Source organism: Tamandua tetradactyla, chromosome 3, assembly GCF_023851605.1.
Source record: "Tamandua tetradactyla isolate mTamTet1 chromosome 3, mTamTet1.pri, whole genome shotgun sequence".
Classification (NCBI taxonomy): domain Eukaryota; kingdom Metazoa; phylum Chordata; class Mammalia; order Pilosa; family Myrmecophagidae; genus Tamandua; species Tamandua tetradactyla.
This window is the reverse complement of record NC_135329.1, coordinates 40,378,049-40,395,774: the sequence shown is the minus strand read 5'-3', so window position 1 is coordinate 40,395,774 and position 17,726 is coordinate 40,378,049. Positions and strand designations below refer to the sequence as shown.

Below are 17,726 nucleotides of genomic sequence, written 5' to 3'. Positions count from 1 at the left end.
AGCTCTAGGGTTGGCCAGGATAATGTAATTACACTGTTCAGAGTCAGGCCAGTACACAAAGGCAAACAAACAAAAGAACTGGAAGCAAACTCCAAACAAAAAACTGCCCACAAAAATCAGTGACTTTTATGAAATCTACTGACTTTTATTCACAGTGTTCAGGGTACATTGCCAATGACAATTAAGCATCCATTAGAGTGACTTGCTGGCTAGAAAGTGGTCATTTAATACCAAATTGCCTCCTTTTTAAAAATATGTAGGGGTTCTATAAATTCTGGTTCAAACAGGCCACCCTCTATGGAATTTATATAACTGAGCATTGTGGAACTGCCTTTTATAAAGATAACAAAAAGAGGCAATCTTTGTCGTGTTCTAGAATGATGTTTGATAATTGATGGCAAAAGCCAAGAGCATGGAGGTGGTGAGAGTGTGGGGAGAGGGGATGACAAGAGGGAGGGCAAATCAGAGATGCAGATGGAGGAAGCTGTGTGTATCATTGGCTTATTTTTTGCTTGTATTTTGTCCCAACCTGTCTTGATTTTAGGTCTCCTCAGAGACATTGTTTAAATAGAGTACTGGAAGAGACCTAGTGAAGTAATGGCATAAGAATCTGAGAAGCAACCACGAAAGAGATTTTTTTTTCCCTAGCAAGGGATATAAGAACTTTCATAGAGTCTGACACCTAGAACAATTGCAGTACAAGGCACACATTCAATCAGTGAAGCAGAGAGAAAATAATGCCTCTGTTGCCTTAGGTGGGTAAGTAATGGAGGATTTATTTTTATCTTCTTTTGCTCATCAAAATTTGCATTTGTTTGGTTTTATTAACATATGAGATTTCTGTTCTATCTCTTATTCAGCAGTTACCAACCAGGGCAACTTTTGTGTGCCCCACCCCCTTCCCCACCAGAGAATATCTGGCAATGTCTGGAGACACTGTAGTTGTCATTACTTGGTGGTGGGGGGGACTGTGTGGGTGCTAGCATGTAGTATGTAGAGGCCAGAGATACTTCTAAACATCCTATAATCCATGGGAGAGCCCAAAATATCAATAGCGCTAAAGATCAGAAACCCTGCTCTATTTAGTTAAGTAATGGAAAATTCACTGACATTTTCTTTTGCTCTATCAAAAATTAATTGCTTGAATTCTTCTTTGGTGTCGTTAACATATGGGATTCCTGCTCTATTCCCAAGTGCTGACTTCTTACTGTGTTTTTCTTGTTTTAGCACTGCTATTCTAATTTGAATATAAAAATATCTTGTTTAGGTCATAAAATGGAATGTTTCATACAGACTAACAGATGTTAACAGTGGCAATTAGCCCATATTTGAACACCTTTAAGTTTATCTTTTAGCAAGACATTATAGAATGGTAAATTTATAGCCTAAAAGGATTTGGATTCATATTCAATCAAGGGAGAAAAAGAAAAATTCCCGGTGGTATGAAGCATTTTAAAATACCTTATTTTGAGCAAGTTCAACATATGGACATCCAGATTTATACAAATGGGAGATCTGAGCTTGGTTTTTCACATATCCAAAGATTCACAATGGACTTCACTACTGAAGTCGTTGAGAGAGAAAAAATTCTGTAGACAAGAAATGGATTACTTGAACTCAAGACTCCAAGGTTGAAATTTTGGGGTATGAATGCTCAGAAAAGGTGTGTCAGTTGCTGTGCCTGTGCAAGCAACTGCATTTTTACCCCTGGGGAAAATGTTCCTAGCATCTATATTATTGTCAAAATTGGTGACAAAAAATTATTCAAAACTACCCTCCTGGTGCATAAAGATTGTATTTTCATTCCAAAATTTTATTTCATTTAACATTTCAGAAACATACATGGGTGTAAGAACACAGCTTTTGAAATACAAATTTTAGCTTTACTTCTTATGGTTATTAGATGCTTGGCCTTGGGATAATCAAGTAACTTCTTTGAGTCTCAGTTTTTTCATCTGCAAAACTCACTTAGTAGGTTGGTAGATGTAAATGAAATAATGTACGGGAAGGTTTTAATCTGTCATAGCTTGGGTAGTCAGTAAATGACAGCTATTATTTAATAAAACAATTACCCTGTGGACCTCTGTCTTAATTGTGCAGTCTTACAATCCATGATTACTCTAGGTATTCCATAATTGTCTCACTTATTTAGACATTTTTATTTTTTTCAACAAATATCGATTGCTTGCCAGAAATGGCTCAGGCCGTGCATTAGGTGTTGGAGATATAGAGAACAAGGCAAGCACAGTCTCTTACCCCTTGAGATATTGCCTCTTCAGTGGTATTCAGTTTATTTCTTTATTACATAGCAACTTCCATAATTCTTTGTGGTAGACTCAGCAATAGTGCCTCCCTTAAAGATGCCACATCCTAATTCCTGGAAAATGTGAATATGTTACCTTACATGGCCAAAGGAACCTTGAAAATGAGATGAAGTTAAGGATTTTGAGATGGGAAGATTATCCTGGGTTATCTGGGTGGGTCCAAGGTAATCACAGTGTCCTTATTAAAGGGAGGCAAGAAGGTAGGAATAAGAAAAGGAGATGCTGACAATAGAAACCGTGGTTGGAGTGATGTGTTTTGAACATGGAGCAAGAGGTCACAAGTCAAGGAATGCAGGCAACTTCTTAGAAGCCAGAAAAACTATGGAAATGGATTTTTCCCTGGAGCCTCAAGATTTTAGCTAAGGAAAGCTCTTTTCAGAATTCTGACCTCTAGAAACATAAAATTGTATTTTGTTTTAAGCCATTAAGTTTATGGCAATTTATTATAGCAACAATAAGAAACTAATAAGCTTCTGTAGATTAGAAAAATAACTTCTTAATTCCATAGGAATAGACTATACATAGGAGCATTCAATAGGCTGTGGCACTGAGTAGGTCTTTGAGAAATCTGAAGAAATGAATCTAATACCCTATTTTACAATGTTGTAAAAGCCTACCAGGGTGCAGGGGAAACCTATGGCAAGAAAAAATTGTGTAAAATTTCCTCTTAAAAGTGGGTGGAGGAAATAGGAAAAGAAGCATTAGCTAAGCTGGGGCTTCCTTCAGGACAGGCAGCACACTTGGTTGAACAGTTCCCAAATATCACAAAAGAAATCTCTCACAACTTTACAGTTTCCACTTTCTACTTTCATTTTCTTGGGTATGATGTTTCATTTTTTAAAATTATCTTGAATGGGGGCGGTGTGATGGTGGCTTAGTGGCAAAATTCTCACCTGCCATGCCTGAGACCCCGGGGTTCAATTCCTGGTGCATGCCCATACAAAAAAAAAGTTATCTTGAATGACACATAATAGTAAGGATTTACCTGCTACCAATTTTAGAATCTACCTATCTTTTCCAGATTAGGGAGTTCACCTTCCATAGTCGAAAATTGATTCCTAATTTACTGTTGTTTATAGTCTCTGGTTTGCTAAAGTCTAAGAGACAGTGAGTTAGAAAGAGACAGAGGTGAGGGCAGTCAGTTTCCCAGTTGTGTGACCTCAGGCCAGTCGAAGCTCTGGAGTGAGATCTGATAGAATCTAGTCCCTAATTTTACACACAAAATACCTAACGCCTAGCAAGCTTCAGTGATGTGTCTGAGGACTAAATCCAGGTAAGGAAGAACAGAGCTGGAAACAAAATCTAGACCTCCTGATTCCTGGGCCAGAAGCCTTTTTGAAACCTTCAACATTCTCTCAAGCATGCTGTGCGATTTGGCCGGCACCTCCCGAAGTCTGCCTACTTCCAGCAACTTGAATTCCACCTACTGGGGTTAAGGCAGCCTATCTCCAGGGAGCCCTGGTAAAAATGCAAATGGCCGTCTGAGACAAGCACAGGAAGTGGAGCCAGCAATAGCCCTGCAGAATGAGTCACTTTACAGGATGCTCACCCGTTCCCTAGGAGGGACCTAGAGGGCACAGGACTGGAGGTCATTGCAAGGAAAGGTCATTGCAAGGAAAGGCACAGCTCGTGCCAAGGAAAATGGTCACAGTGAAAAAAATGATCACAGCGGGCAATCAGTGAAGGCCCTACGCTTGGCAACAAAGGTGTCCCACTTTGAAAGGGAGAAAGTTACAAAAAGGTGTCCGTGGAGGTGAATAGGAAGGGGAGGTTCCTGGCTGTGCATATCTCCATTAGGGGGGTAAAGTATTCCTTAAAGTAAGACCAGCTGCTTTCTTTAACTTTTTCTTTAAAGAGTGGTATTAATTTATAATAGATCAACTAAATTCTCAAAAAAGCTTCCATGGAGTTTATTTTCCAAATAGTCTTTTCAAAAATCATCACATTTATTTTTTCTTTTCAATCATTAAAGGAAAACAAAAGACATTCAAGGGAAATAAAAGCAAAGACCCAAAGAAGAAAATAATCAGGCACAGATAACTCTGTTTGTTAATAGATTGTTAAATCTATTAACAAATGGATTGTTTGTTAATAGATTTGTTAAAAAAATTAACGAATTTTTTTTACATCCTTTTCTCTAAGCGTGTAATGGAAATGTGCAGCTACAGGCATACAGATTAAAGAGTGTCCTTCATGACGTACATATTTGCACAGCACTGTGCTGGGAGCTGGGCACCAAAGAAGAGTGAGTTATGGTACCCATCCACTGGTCACTTGCAAGCACAACCTGGCAGGGGCGGGGGAAGGGAGGGGCAGATGTGGGAAAAGATGTTTCATTTTTTTAAATTATCTTGAACCGGGGTGGTGCGATGGTGGCTTAGTGGCAGAATTCTTGCCTGTCATGCCGGAGACCCCGGGGGTTCAATTTCTGGTGCCTGCCCATGCAAAAAAAAAGAAAGAAAGAAAGTTTCTTGAATGACACATAATCCATAATCGAAATCGAAAGGATTTACCCGCTACCAATTTTAGTCAATGTGCTGAATCCAATAATAGGGTTAAAAAAGAGATATGCAGATAACAGAGAAACTCTGTGGGTGGTATGAGGAGGTGTGAAAGAAGGCTTTGCAGAATTGAGCCTTTGAGTAGGTCTTAGAGCAGACATAGGATAATGCTCAATGGACAAACAAGGGATGTTGTTTCAGTTAGAAGGAGTAGTAGTTTCAGATTTGTGGAGATGCTTAGAAAAGAGGAACAAGGAGCAGTTCATTGCGAGTAGAACACAGAAGATACAGGGAGATAGAAGCTGTGTGTGGAGGTGACGGTGGCCATACTCATATAATTAAGCGTCTCCTGTGTATGAACATTTCAGCACCAGGACTTGATCTGCCTACTTTGGAAAGCACAAAACAGAGTCTTGCTGGAAAGGGAAAGAGAGATTAATTTTGATGATTACCAGCAGTTTCCAGGGAATAACAAGCCAAATTGGATGGCAACCATGGGGCTGTCAGTAAAGATGGACAAAAACCTTAAGATGAAGCATAATGCCTCTTATAAATGTACTCATGGTAGTAAAGGATATAGTAGAGAAGTTCTGCTGCTTTTTCCTCTGAATGGGTTCACTCACAGCCCGTTATTCTTGATTGGGATACCAAGAAAATGCTAGAAGGTATGAGAGAAATATGAACAAAGGATGAAGAGTGTCTCAGGTTAGGGTTGGAGTGCATGGGACCTGCAGATCTCTCAAAGGGCTTGAGAGATCACAGAAGCAAGTTGGGAGCTAGAAAAGGTTTTGTGGTCAGCCCCACCTCATCACACTCCCTTCCCTTCCCTTCTGGCTTCCTGGACCGCCAGATGAAGTACAAAACAACTTCTGGGTGGTGGGGGCAGCAGGAGGAAGTGGCCTGGGGTGGGGCACGTACTTAGTTTGACCCAGCCTACTGCAGCTGTGCCCTCTAGGTTTTAGTTCCTCTTCTGCAAAAGGTACTGCCCTACTTCCCAGGGATGTTTTGAGGAAAATCTTGGGAGTCAGAGGAAAATAACAAAGGGCTAATCAGTGTCCAACACCTTTACAAATGCAAAATAAAGAGCATTCCCACACACTGAAAGGTCAGAGTTTTTAATAGAAAGGTCACTCAAGTTTGACAATGAGTATTTTTAAAAAGTTCTCTCTTGACACCCTGCAAACTATAGCATTTTAATCCCATAAAGTAGCAGGAAAGAGATTAGTCTGGTTGGAAGACATGGAGGTTTGTTTGGCAAGCTATTAGATTTTAGCTTATATTTATGGAAATAGTTTACAGTCCATTTTCAAACAGTATACCCCCCAAAACCAACTTTTACAAGTGCGTCGCCTACTTCTACAATGAGACATTGTTAGAGAGAAAAAGAACAAGGGAAAATTCCAACTGTAATGACTCCATGAACTGAGGTTTTTGCAAGCACATGGGAAAACCAGTGGCATATCTCAACTATAAGCCAATTGCTCAGTCATAATCAGGCAGGTGTCCTTTACAGCTGTGCTAGTTGGTGTGGTCCTGGACCAGTGCCCTCTGCAAACTTTCTGCTATCAGTACAATTGAAAGTAAGTGTTTAGAAACTGATAGAGCAATTTGATGGAATGTTTTTGTGCCTTTTAAACATGATGATAATAAAATGGTTTTGTGTTTTGTATGTTTTTTTTTACTTCATTTTTATAATCATTCATTTGATTGTATTTTGCAAAAGTCTATGGTGGATTGAAAACAGAAAAAAAAATTGGTTCAGCATTATTGCTAGCCTAAAAAGCACTGTTTATAGAAAAGATGCAAAGCCTTTAAAAAATTGAGCTTAACCAAAATCTACCATCTCATAGGTGATCCTTATTTAACTCAGGCTTTACAGTGTCTGCTACTTAGATCTTTACTTATGTAATGACTTGAGATTATAACTTTTTTTGCAGGCATTGTATTATTTATGGTGGGATCAGTAACCTAGCAGATATATTTAAATTTGAATTTTTGTTGTTTAGCCTTCTGAAGCCTAGAATTAGCCGTTGTTAATATTCTTTTTTAGTGATAGTGTGATTTAGGCCAGTTTCACCTGACAACAAGATGTACACTGGCTCCAGAGAGGACCCGCCTTTTCTGTCATGATTGTAAATGCCTACCAGTATCCTTGGTTCCTCAGACTGTACCAGGAACAGCAGTGTTTTCACATTCCTCTACTATATAGCTAGAGTATTCCCTTCCCCTTCTACCAACTCCTAGCCACCTCTTTTTCCTACTAGAGTTAGAGACAAAGCATAATGAGATTCTTGAATGGACACTTCCTCCATGTCCAATACAACATGCTTCACTGTCTGAAATAAAGGCTTTGAGCAAAATGAGATCTAGAGAAGACCTAGTCCTGTGTTGCATAACCAATGCCTGCCCCAGGCCACAGATATTAAACTCTGGCTTTCTGCCATCTTGGGGAACACAACTTCAAGATCATAGCTCACTATGAAATTTAGGCTCTAAAGTACATTTTAAACTCATAGCACACACTATTTTAAACTCAGCACACAATATTTTAGAGGTTGGGGTGGAAATCAGTGTGATGTAATTAAGCTATAAGATGTTCTAGGACTTCAGTTTGCTGTATTTGTAACACACTGATCCCCAGTACATGACATTTGGTTTTAGTGCTTGTACACCTTCTTTATTTGTCCTCCATAGCGTTGATTTATTCATTCATTTAGAAAGGCAGTGTTTCATTGTGAATAGGAGCAGAGCTTTGGGGTTAAACAGCATTTGAATTTCTGCTCTATCTCATGGAAAATGTCTGACCTTGAACAAATTACACTAAATTATTTGAGAGTTAGTTTCCTCAACTGTAAAATGAAAATAGTCCCCTCTTCTTGGAGTCCAGTATGTATGTGTAGCTTGTTCGTTTGCATGTGTGTGTATGTGTATCTATTCCTAGTTGCTTTTTTTTTTTGTAGAACTGTACTATATAGATTTATGTGAAATCATATTGCAGAAAACTTGGCCTAATATTATGGATATATAACCAGAAAGCATTGTTAAACAATTTAAATTTTTATTTCCTTTTTTATTTCTTTTCATATAATGTTTATTAGAATCAACACTAATGAATATAAACCCAATATCCATTTAGTGATCTTAATATTTAGTCACTTGACAAGAATTTGTTTGCCTCCTCTATCTTGTAGTCTACTTAAGGAAAGATATATAAGCACAAATACTTACAATTCATGGCAGAACATGGTAAAGGACAAATAAGTGATAGACATTAAGTCCAATGAGATATCATTCATGCATTCGACAATTACTGCGCATAACTTTATTCCAACATTGTGCTGTACCCTGGTGGTATAAGGCCGAAAAATACAGGTCTCTGTTCTCACGTTCAGATCAGAAAGATCCCTTCAGGACAACTAAGGTCCTATTTTAAACAGCAAGCTCTGTAATTTTAAATTATTGAAATGACATGATTAGCACATGGTCAACATATGTCTACTATTAATAGTTAATAGTCAATAATATTCAGAATATGTATGAGCATATTATTTCCTGAGTATAATGTATTCAGGCACTAGCTTATAAGTACTTGGAAAACAAGACAGGAAACAGCTTCAGAATATTCAAGCAGCAGAATAAAAAAGAATGCAAATGCACACACATTCCTAGCGCTGAAGGCAGTAGCCAAGTTGGGGTATGGTCAAATTACAGGAGTACTATGGAGAAAATGACTTTAATTTTATACAATATAAGTGCTCCAATTATTTTTTCATGAATGGGAGCTCAGAATACTATGTAGCAATTGAATATATTCCTGATGATTATTGGAATTTAATTGCTTTTTGAGGAAGAAGTGCATGAACTTTAATGGGCTATTAAAAGCCTCTTGGGAATTCTTTCTCAACTGGTATTAATGTGTAGGGAGATAATATCCAGCACCTAACAGATCAACAGAACCAGACCAACTAGCTTGAAAGGTGTGATGGCCCTCTCAGCACAAGCGACTGTAATTCATCAGCCTTCTATCTTCTTCATCCTAAATACTGTATGTATAAGATGATACTATATAGGGGTGAGTACAGAACTTGGAGATACAAAAAATATTTGCTAAACATCACCCAGAGAGGCAATAATAGATTGGAAATGACAAATATGAGTTGTTTTCCCCTCTGATTAAGATCCAGTGGGATTTCCCCTACCCCATGTTATCAACAGACCCTTTCAACATGAAAAAGTTAGAGTGGGCATAGTCCAAATACCTCTAAAGAGTGGGAGAAAGATCAAAGGTGATGGTGGAGTTATACAGAGAAGGTAAGGCTTAACAGATGAGTATCATCATTGAATATTGATATCTCCTTTTAGTCTCCTGTATCTTAGAGCAGCTAGATGTAAAAACCTAAAATTGTAGAACTGTAACCCATACCAAACTGTTCTACATACAGTGAAACCTGTTTTACAACTAATTGTTGCAATGCGCTTTGAAATTTATTGCTTTTTCTGTATATATGTTACTTTTCAAAAAAAAGAAAAAAGTTGATCGTGATAAATGCACAGCTACATGATGATATTGTGAACCACTGATTATATACTTTGGATAATTACTTGGGTGAATTTATAATATATATTAGTAAAAAATTAAAAAAAAAAAAAAAAGAGATCCAGTAGGCTAACCTACCCAAGAAGTAGGTAGTATCATATCCCCATTTTACAAAAGAGGAAACCAGAGTACAAAGAGAGGTTAAGTATCTCGCCCCAAATCACAAGGTGTATAAATGGTAAAATTGGCGTTTGAAGCTTCATCTGCCGAATTCCGAAGCCAGTGTAGCTTCCAAATTGAGTCCAAGGAGCTTGGAACTCCCGTGGCTGGATTCCAGCATTCAGGGGGTTTGTAACATTGTTACATACAATCTTTAGTTTTGCAAACACTGCGAAGTCTAGTGGGAATTTTTCAACATGAAAAAGAATGAGCATTGCCCAAACATCCCTGAAGATTGAGAGAATGATCAAATGAGAGGGAGGAGTTGTAACAGAGAAATGAGGATTTAACAAAGGCGTATGACTACTGAATCATTATGTAGATATTTCTTTTTAGTTTCTAGTTAGAAGAGCCAGAAGGAAATACCTGAGATTGTGGAACACTACACTTTGAAATTCGCGCTATAGGTACTTTGAAATTTATTACTTTTCTGTATATGTTATATTTCACAATAAAAAATGTTTAAAAAAATCTAGTGGGAAGAAAAATATAATGACATATTCCTTGACCTAGGGAAACCTGAAGAATAGTAGAGAAGACAGGCAAGTACTTCAGTTGGTAACAGCACAGTGTGCTAAGTGCTTTGAAGGAGGTAAACTTAGTTGGCTTTTGAACCACAGAAGAGGCTCATTTAAAAGGATGGGTGGGGAAGCTATGTGAAGCTATTGGTCAGCCTAAAGTTAATCTTGAAAAGTATGGAAGTAAAGTTAAATGTATTCTCCATGTAAAAGTAAACAGAGATACAGCAAAAACGATCTGAATAGGTTTTGAAAATATTGTTGTAGTAAATTTAACAAAATAATGATAGGAATTAATTTGACCCTATGCAGGTCTATTTCCGCTCTAGTTAACTCATAACGTTTTTTTTTTATCCCAGTAGTTTATTCGGTTTCTACCTCATTTTAATCCAAGTCCTAATGTAAAGTTCTCTACTTTGCAACTCAATGAAAAAAATTTTAAGGATGTTCACAGGGTATTAGCTATGGTACCGAAATCGGAAAGGCTCATTATATATATATATATTTAACTGGCAAAGATTGTCAAAGTTTCCACTTTTCCTCCACTTCAGTGTTCTGATATTTTTCAAAGTCTGAAATCTATAAGGAAGCAGGCATCAGTTATTCGTTATTTTGTCAATCGCCCCAACAATACATTGTCCCTAATTTTACAAAAACATGCAAACTCTAAGTTCTATTATTTCAGGGTGTAAATGAGTATGTGTAGGAAATTGGGATGGGGAATGCGAGTAGGACAAGCAACAGCGACTGGACTTCAGCATCAGACCTGAGTTCTCAGGCCAACTCTGCCATTTGTTGAATGTACGCACTTGAGGTAACCTTCTGTTTCTCAGCGTCTTTGCAGGATTCTTTGGAGGATTCAAAATTATAACGTTTATGAAGTGCAGTTCAATGCCTAAGGCATAGCGAGTACCCACCTCCCCATGGGCGCCACTGTACCTAAAATTTACCCAGTTCCAATGAGTGGTGCTCTCTCAGGACCTTGTTCCAATGAGTGGTGCTCTCTCAGGACCTTGTTCCAATGAGCGGTGCTCTCTCAGGACCTTGAAACCCTTAAAATCTATTTGGAAACTCACACTGTATTTATAAAGGGCTAAGAGAACGAAGGGGGGGCCACGGAGCGAGTAACTGGGTGTGTGGGTGTGTGTGAAACCTTGGAACCGAAGTGCGTGCTGGCTTCTCACTGCTGTGTACAATAAGTAGGTGGAATTAAACAAAGGAAACCTCAGCCCCCTTTCATCTAAACATCTGAACCAGTGTGCATCACACAGGCGTAGGGCTGAGCTTGGAGACGGTGCGGCCATTTGTAGGGTAGCAGCGAGCGAGGGAGGCTGCAAGGCCCTGGCCCGCCCCCTGAGCAGTTGTCCGGCACTCACTCGGGCACGGGGGCGCTGGATTTGAGGGCGACGTACTCGCTTCCTCCCTACGCTGCTCGGCTCCCCTGCTGGCCGCCCGCTCGACTGCCCCGGCCCTTCCAGCCCCGCCCACGGGCCGCTCCGGTGAGTGTCTCTGGACCCCGTCTGCGGACCCCACGTCTGGGCTGTTCGGGGGAACGGCTTCTATAGAGAGGTCCGTTAGTTGGGGACGCCTGGGGCACTGACTCGTAGTGCCGGATCCCGGCACTGTCGGAAGCTGGAGGAAGGGGAGGGCGCCGCGCCGCCCACCTAGCCACGTTCCCACAGGTGCGCGGGAAGGTGCCCTGGGTGCTCGCGCGCATGCGCAGCCGCCGACCACCCGCGGAGGCTTCAGCTTCCTGGGGCTGGCGCGTGAGGCGAGGGTGGCGGGGGGAGCGCGAATCTGGTGAGGTAGCGGGTGGGCCTGCGAGGAGGGGAAGGGGATGGCGTGTTACCAGAGGAAGTGGAGGATAAAGGAAGCCGTGAGGGGCCCGGGGATGAGGACGCCTGGCTGAGTCAGATTTCTGCCTCCGGGCGGGTGGGCGCGTCTCCCGGCAGCAGCTAGCCCGGGCCGAGCTGTTTTCTGCACCGTCTTCACCCAGGGCTTGCCCGTCCCCTCCTCCTGAGGGGCCGCATGGTGGTGATGGTGGTGTGGAGACAGACCCAACCTCCCATCTCAGCCTCCAATTCAGTGTCCTCCTCCTCCTCAAAATGGGGATAGCAACCCAACTTGGTTGGTTGTCCTACCAAGAATGAAATGAAATAAAGTGAGCACAGGGTCCGGAGAACAATAAATGCTCACCACCGTGCCCGTGCTTACTGAGGCAGGCTCCGTTTGTTCCCTCCGCGTAACGCTGCGCGTCCCCAGCGCTGAAACCTGCTGCGCATGTTAATCCACCGCGGCGGGAAGCCGCCGGAGCGCCACCGCGCGCAGCCTGGGAAACGCGGCCGCGACTCGCGGCGTTTCCCGGCAGCCGGATTCCGCGCCACCCCCCCAGCCCCCGCCCCCGCCCCCGTCCTCGCCCACGCCCCCTACCCTCGGAGCCCCAGGTTTCAGCCTCTGGTTTTGCATCCTTCTCTCCCAGCGCGCGCTCTCCCCACCCCTCTGTAGCCGGAGCTAAAACCTGGAGAAGTGGAGTCGGTCTAAGAAGCGCCGGTCCCTGGGCATGCTCAGAGGCCCTGCCAGGTTGGAGCCCGAGTTGGAGGCTCTTGCCCAGAACCCGGCGCGTCCCAGAGCAAGGAGCACTTCTCTCCGGAGGCCGCGGCGCTCTGGGAGGCTGAAAGGTAAGCCGCGCCGAGCGCCGCAGAGCCGGCCTGGGCTTCGGTCCTCGGCTGGCCAGGAGGGGAAGAGGACGGAATGAGACCTTCCCGAGCGGCTGTCACTGCAGCCTGCGTGTGTAAAAGGCACGGTGTAGCTTTTCCTTAGGGAATGCAGTCGGAGTGCCTGTTGCCACATTTTCGGTTGGCAGGAGGCCAGCCCCTTTTCTTCCGTTATAATGTGGGGAAATTGTCTGGGAGCATTTTCTTATCCCTGCTGCAGTTTAAAGCTGCTCGGGCCTTGATTTACCGACTGCCAGCAGATCTACAAGTCGGGCTGCTTCTGGATCGAACCCTTAGAGGTGTTTGATTAAATCCAAAAGCCACAGGAAGCGAGGGATGGAAGGTTTCTCCTGGATTTTGAATCCAGAGAAGCAGCGAAATGTGCTCGAGGTTCTTCCTAGAGGCTTGGCTCTGTTGCGTTTGAATCATGCTTTTTCTTTTCCATCAGTTCCAATTAGTGCGCCTTTCTGACTGCCCTGCTCAAGGGACCCGAGGGGTTTCCTGAGCGTGCTCTTAGATGCTCAACAGCTTCCCCTGATCTCTTCTCCTTCTCGCACTTACACACAGGGAAAGCTGACTGTTGCTTTCCTCATCGCGCTGCTTTACTAGAAATCGGATGGCTCGGGGTTTGTGAAAATATCTGAGGCTACAGTATAACGCATGGCTTCTTTACATCAACAGTTGCCCTGCTGACTGAGCGACACAGATTTAAATCGCATGAACAGTCATCGGTAATTCTCTGTCAGTTGTGTTTTAACATGCCTGACATCATGGAGGGGTGAGGGGTATATTAAAAGGACAGAAACGATCAGTATTTAAATAAAGATTGCGTGTAACTAGCTTGGCCTGAAGTAGCAACTTGAAGATACCTAGAATGGAATTTAAATGCACGTTCCCCAGGAACCCCTCCAGCTATGCATCCCCAACCAAAGCTACATCTTGTGGGAGGATACCTTCCCATCCTGCACAGGTCACTGCGGGGGTATTTGGATGACTCCCTCCTCCCAGGCCTGACTACTGCTATAACATAAAGAGATTTTTAAAACCTCCAACATCCCTTATATTCTTACAAAACTATATTCTCTATCTCCTGCAACAACTCCCCTTCCCCCAATTCTTTCTTCTCTCCCCACAATTCTAAGGGAAAAGAAAAAGAACAAATCAGTGTAATAGACTTTATTTTCACTTAACCCATTAAAGGTGCATTACTGTCAGATTTAAATTGCTGCACATCACCTCAAACATCGAGAGAGTGAAAAGTTCACCCTGTTCTCTTCTGTTCTCAGGCTTCTTCCATTTCCCATTAAATAGCAGTAATTCCCTCTCTAATTAGGAACTCTTAATGAATGTCAATGGAACCCTTTAGCCTTTTATCCTGAGCTAATAGTGTCCTATAATTAGAACCCTCCTCTCCACACCCTGATATCACAGTAGGGAGCTTGCAATTGCCATCACATTGCTCCAGGGACAATCCAAAGTCTTTGCAAATATATTGTAATTGGCATTCCAACCCTCCCTTCTGAGTATAACTAAGTAAAAATTTTAATGAGATAGAAAATCTTTCAGTCTTTTAATATCAATTGCATAGGTGCTGGTAATGAGAAAATACAGTATTAAAATAGTTAAATGATTTTGCTTACTGAATTTAAAGCAATCTTGGGTTTAGGAGTGGAAAAAATAGTTAAATGTTATTGGCGTAAGACTTCGACTAAGCAACTTCTCAGACAGCATGACTTTATCTTTTGTCAACTTACCTTTCTAGTGTCTGGGCCTTCCCACAGCTGCAGCCCTAACTTGACCTCAGAACACTGCTCTTTGCCCATTAGTGGCTCCAGTCTGGGAGAGCAGAAGAATCTGGAAATCTTGTGGTGGGGCCTTCACATCATGTCTGAACAGTCTTCCAGACAGTCCTCGTTGTATCTGATTAGGTTTCCATATGTTCCAATACAATTAACAACTTTGGCAACTGGAAAACCAAAGGGCTCTTTTTAGCTTAAAGTATACTTTCAGTGTCTTTGTTCTTATACCAAAACAAAGAGGTTCTCCATGCTCTGAATACTTCCATCTAGGATCATATTTCAACTGTTTTCTAAACACCAATAGCATAAATTGCTCGTAATAATAGCTCAGCGGTAAATCTGGAATTACTTAGGCAACTGTAATGCCCCTAAGCCTCCCATGCATCTATTAAAGCTTTGGGATCAAGGACAACTATTGTGAGAGTAGTGCATCAGAGCTGCCCTGAGAGGTAGTCAGTTTGCAAATCAGATGTCAGTCCTCTTGCCTTGCACATCTTTCCCCCAGTGACCCAGGATGTTATCTGCTCTTCTCAAGAGTTGAAGGGATTTTTGTTCTCAGTTATGGCCTTAATTTTGGTTTTTCTCTTGTAATGATAAAATTTAGCATTGGTACCCAGCTCATATTTATGAAATATGAATTAAGTTTTAGAATAAAATAAAAACTTCTAGGCATTTACTTTTGCCAGAAACCCAGCTCCAGCTAGAAATGAGATTTAAAATGTGTCTTGGAAATTGAACCCATTGCATATCTTGAGTATGAAGGATTAAAAAATGGGTTTCCTTCTTTCATAAATACTTACCAGACGTTTACTGTGTCTTAGGCAAGGTCCTAGGTGCTGGGACTACAGTGGCAAGGAAAAGAGACTTAACTCCTTCCACACCTTGCAGTTTAGACTCTAATAAAGGGAAAGGTATTAAATGACAAGTGCTCTGGGGGAAAACGATAAATTCCTATGAAAACATATAACAAAGGAATCTTGAATTGAGATCTGAAGGATTAGAAGGAATTGCACAGGAAAGCGGTGTGGGCAAGTTTGAGTGAAGATCTTGTGCAAAGGCCCAGTGGTAAAGAATAAGGCACGTCAGAGACCTGAAAGAAGGCTAGTAAGGAGTATCTAGAGCAGAGTGCAATAAATTTGTGCCAAAATTAGATGGTATCATTCCTATTTTATTATGAAGTCTCACAGTTGTGCGGGACCTTGGAGTGTATTTATACCAAATCTCCTACCTTTCTGAGCTACCATCATCTCTTACTTTTACCACTGCAGTTGTCTCCACACTGGGATTTCCATATTCATTCTTGTCCCCTTTGATCAATTCCTCACGCGGTAGTCAGAGTGATCATTTAAAAAGACATATTTATTATGATTCATCTTCAATATTTCCCATGGCTGTAGGATACAGTGCAAAATTCTTAGTATGAGTAACAAGACCCTTGTTCCAGTTACTATGGTTGTGTAACAAACCACCCTAAAATTTAGTGGCTTAAAACAACATTTACTTTACTTACAAGTCTGTAATTTGAATAGGGTTCAGTGGGAACAGCTTATCTCCGTGTCAGTGGTGTCATGTGGGGTAGCTTGAAGGCTAGGAGATGGACTCTTCTGAAGGCTCTCTAACTCATATCTGATATCTAGGCCAAGATGATTCAAACATCTGGGACTCTTAAGCATCTCTCTCTTTCTCTGGGGAGTCTTCCCCAGCTTTGCAGCTTTGTAATAGTTGGGCTTTTATATGTTGAGTCATGGTTTCTCTTATACCAAGAAAGACAGACTCAGCTGGAAAAGATGTCTCATCTTTTCTGACCTATCCTTAGGAGTCACTTCTATCACATCACTTCTGCTATAGTCACAGGCTTGTCCCTATTCAGGGGGAGGGAAAATAGATGTGCTCTGTTGCATTTTAGGATTACTCTGGATCAGTGATTTCCACTTACCTCCCATCTCCCATTCTTGACAGGAGGGTCTATAGCAGTTATTCTAAACCTGTCTCATCACTGCATGTTGGATGTTTGAGCGGAAGATATCTTTTCTCTTTGGTGTACAGGTCTTCACCTCAAAATAAACTGTATTCAAGGAACTGTACTTGAAGAGTAGCAACTAAGAAAGCTCATTCACACCTGGACATGATGATAACACTGGTCCATCATACTAGTGTTATCATCATACTATGAGAAGAACATGTTGAACAGAATATTGTGGCATGGCCATCTTTGGAAAATACAATCTTCCACAGTCTGTTCTTTGGCCTTTAGGTTCACATCCCTTCCATATACAAAATATATAAGCCCCTACCTCAAGATCCCCAAATATCATCCTATTTTGGCATCAAGTCTGGATTCCAGGTCAAGATCTCATCATGTAAATCATGTCCAGGTGTGAATGAGCTTTCTTAGTTGCTACTCTTCAAGTACAGTTCCTTGAATACAGTTTATTTTGAGGTGAAGACCTGTACACCAAAGAGAAAAGATATCTTCCGCTCAAACATCCAACATGCAGTGATGAGACAGGTTTAGAATAACTGCTATAGACCCTCCTGTCAAGAATGGGAGATGGGAGGTAAGTGGAAATCACTGATCCAGAGTAATCCTAAAATGCAACAGAGCACATGTTGTCAGTTCCTTGAGTAGGGCTCGGTTCTACTTCCTGGGAATATAGTTTCTTGACTCTGCCTTGTGGTTTCCATCCATTTCCATAAGAAATGCCTAGTGTTTGTAGTGTAATAGTTTTCTCAGCCTGTTTCCTGCTCAGAGTGGTATAAGAGTATATTTCCATTTTGTACTGTGTCTGCCCCATTTAGCCCAAGCTGGCAGTATTTCATCCTCTACAATTATCTTGAAAACTCTGTGGGTTCTCTATGGATATGTTGGGATTCATGCCATTAAACAAAAGCCACAGCCACAAATCTCGTCTAGCTAATTGCTTCTCTACCTTGGACTTCCTACAAGGCTGTTGTGAAAAAATGCTCTTAGATTCTTAAAAGCCCTATAATTTACCGAAGAGAATTTTTGAGGTATGTCCTTCAGATTCCTTTGAGGGCTTAGGTGTGAGGAATACTCTGAAATAACACCTTAGATATTTATGAGAGCTTAACAGAGGGTCTTATTGTCCCACC

General features: G+C 41.5%; 1 protein-coding gene across 3 annotated transcripts in view; it reads left to right on the top strand.

Moving 5' to 3' along the window:
• The first annotated feature begins 652 nt into the window (after positions 1-652).
• Positions 653-17,726, top strand: part of KBTBD11 (kelch repeat and BTB domain containing 11) — a 46,749-nt gene continuing 29,675 nt past the window's right edge. The window contains exons 1-2 of one of the 3 annotated variants that reach the window (XM_077152994.1): positions 11,390-11,598; positions 12,579-12,777. The gene's annotated coding sequence lies outside the window, so the exon portion shown is untranslated. Of the gene's footprint in view, positions 756-11,389; positions 11,599-12,569; positions 12,778-17,726 lie in introns of those variants that run through there. The other 2 variants (XM_077152996.1, XM_077152995.1) reach the window with 2 other exon arrangements.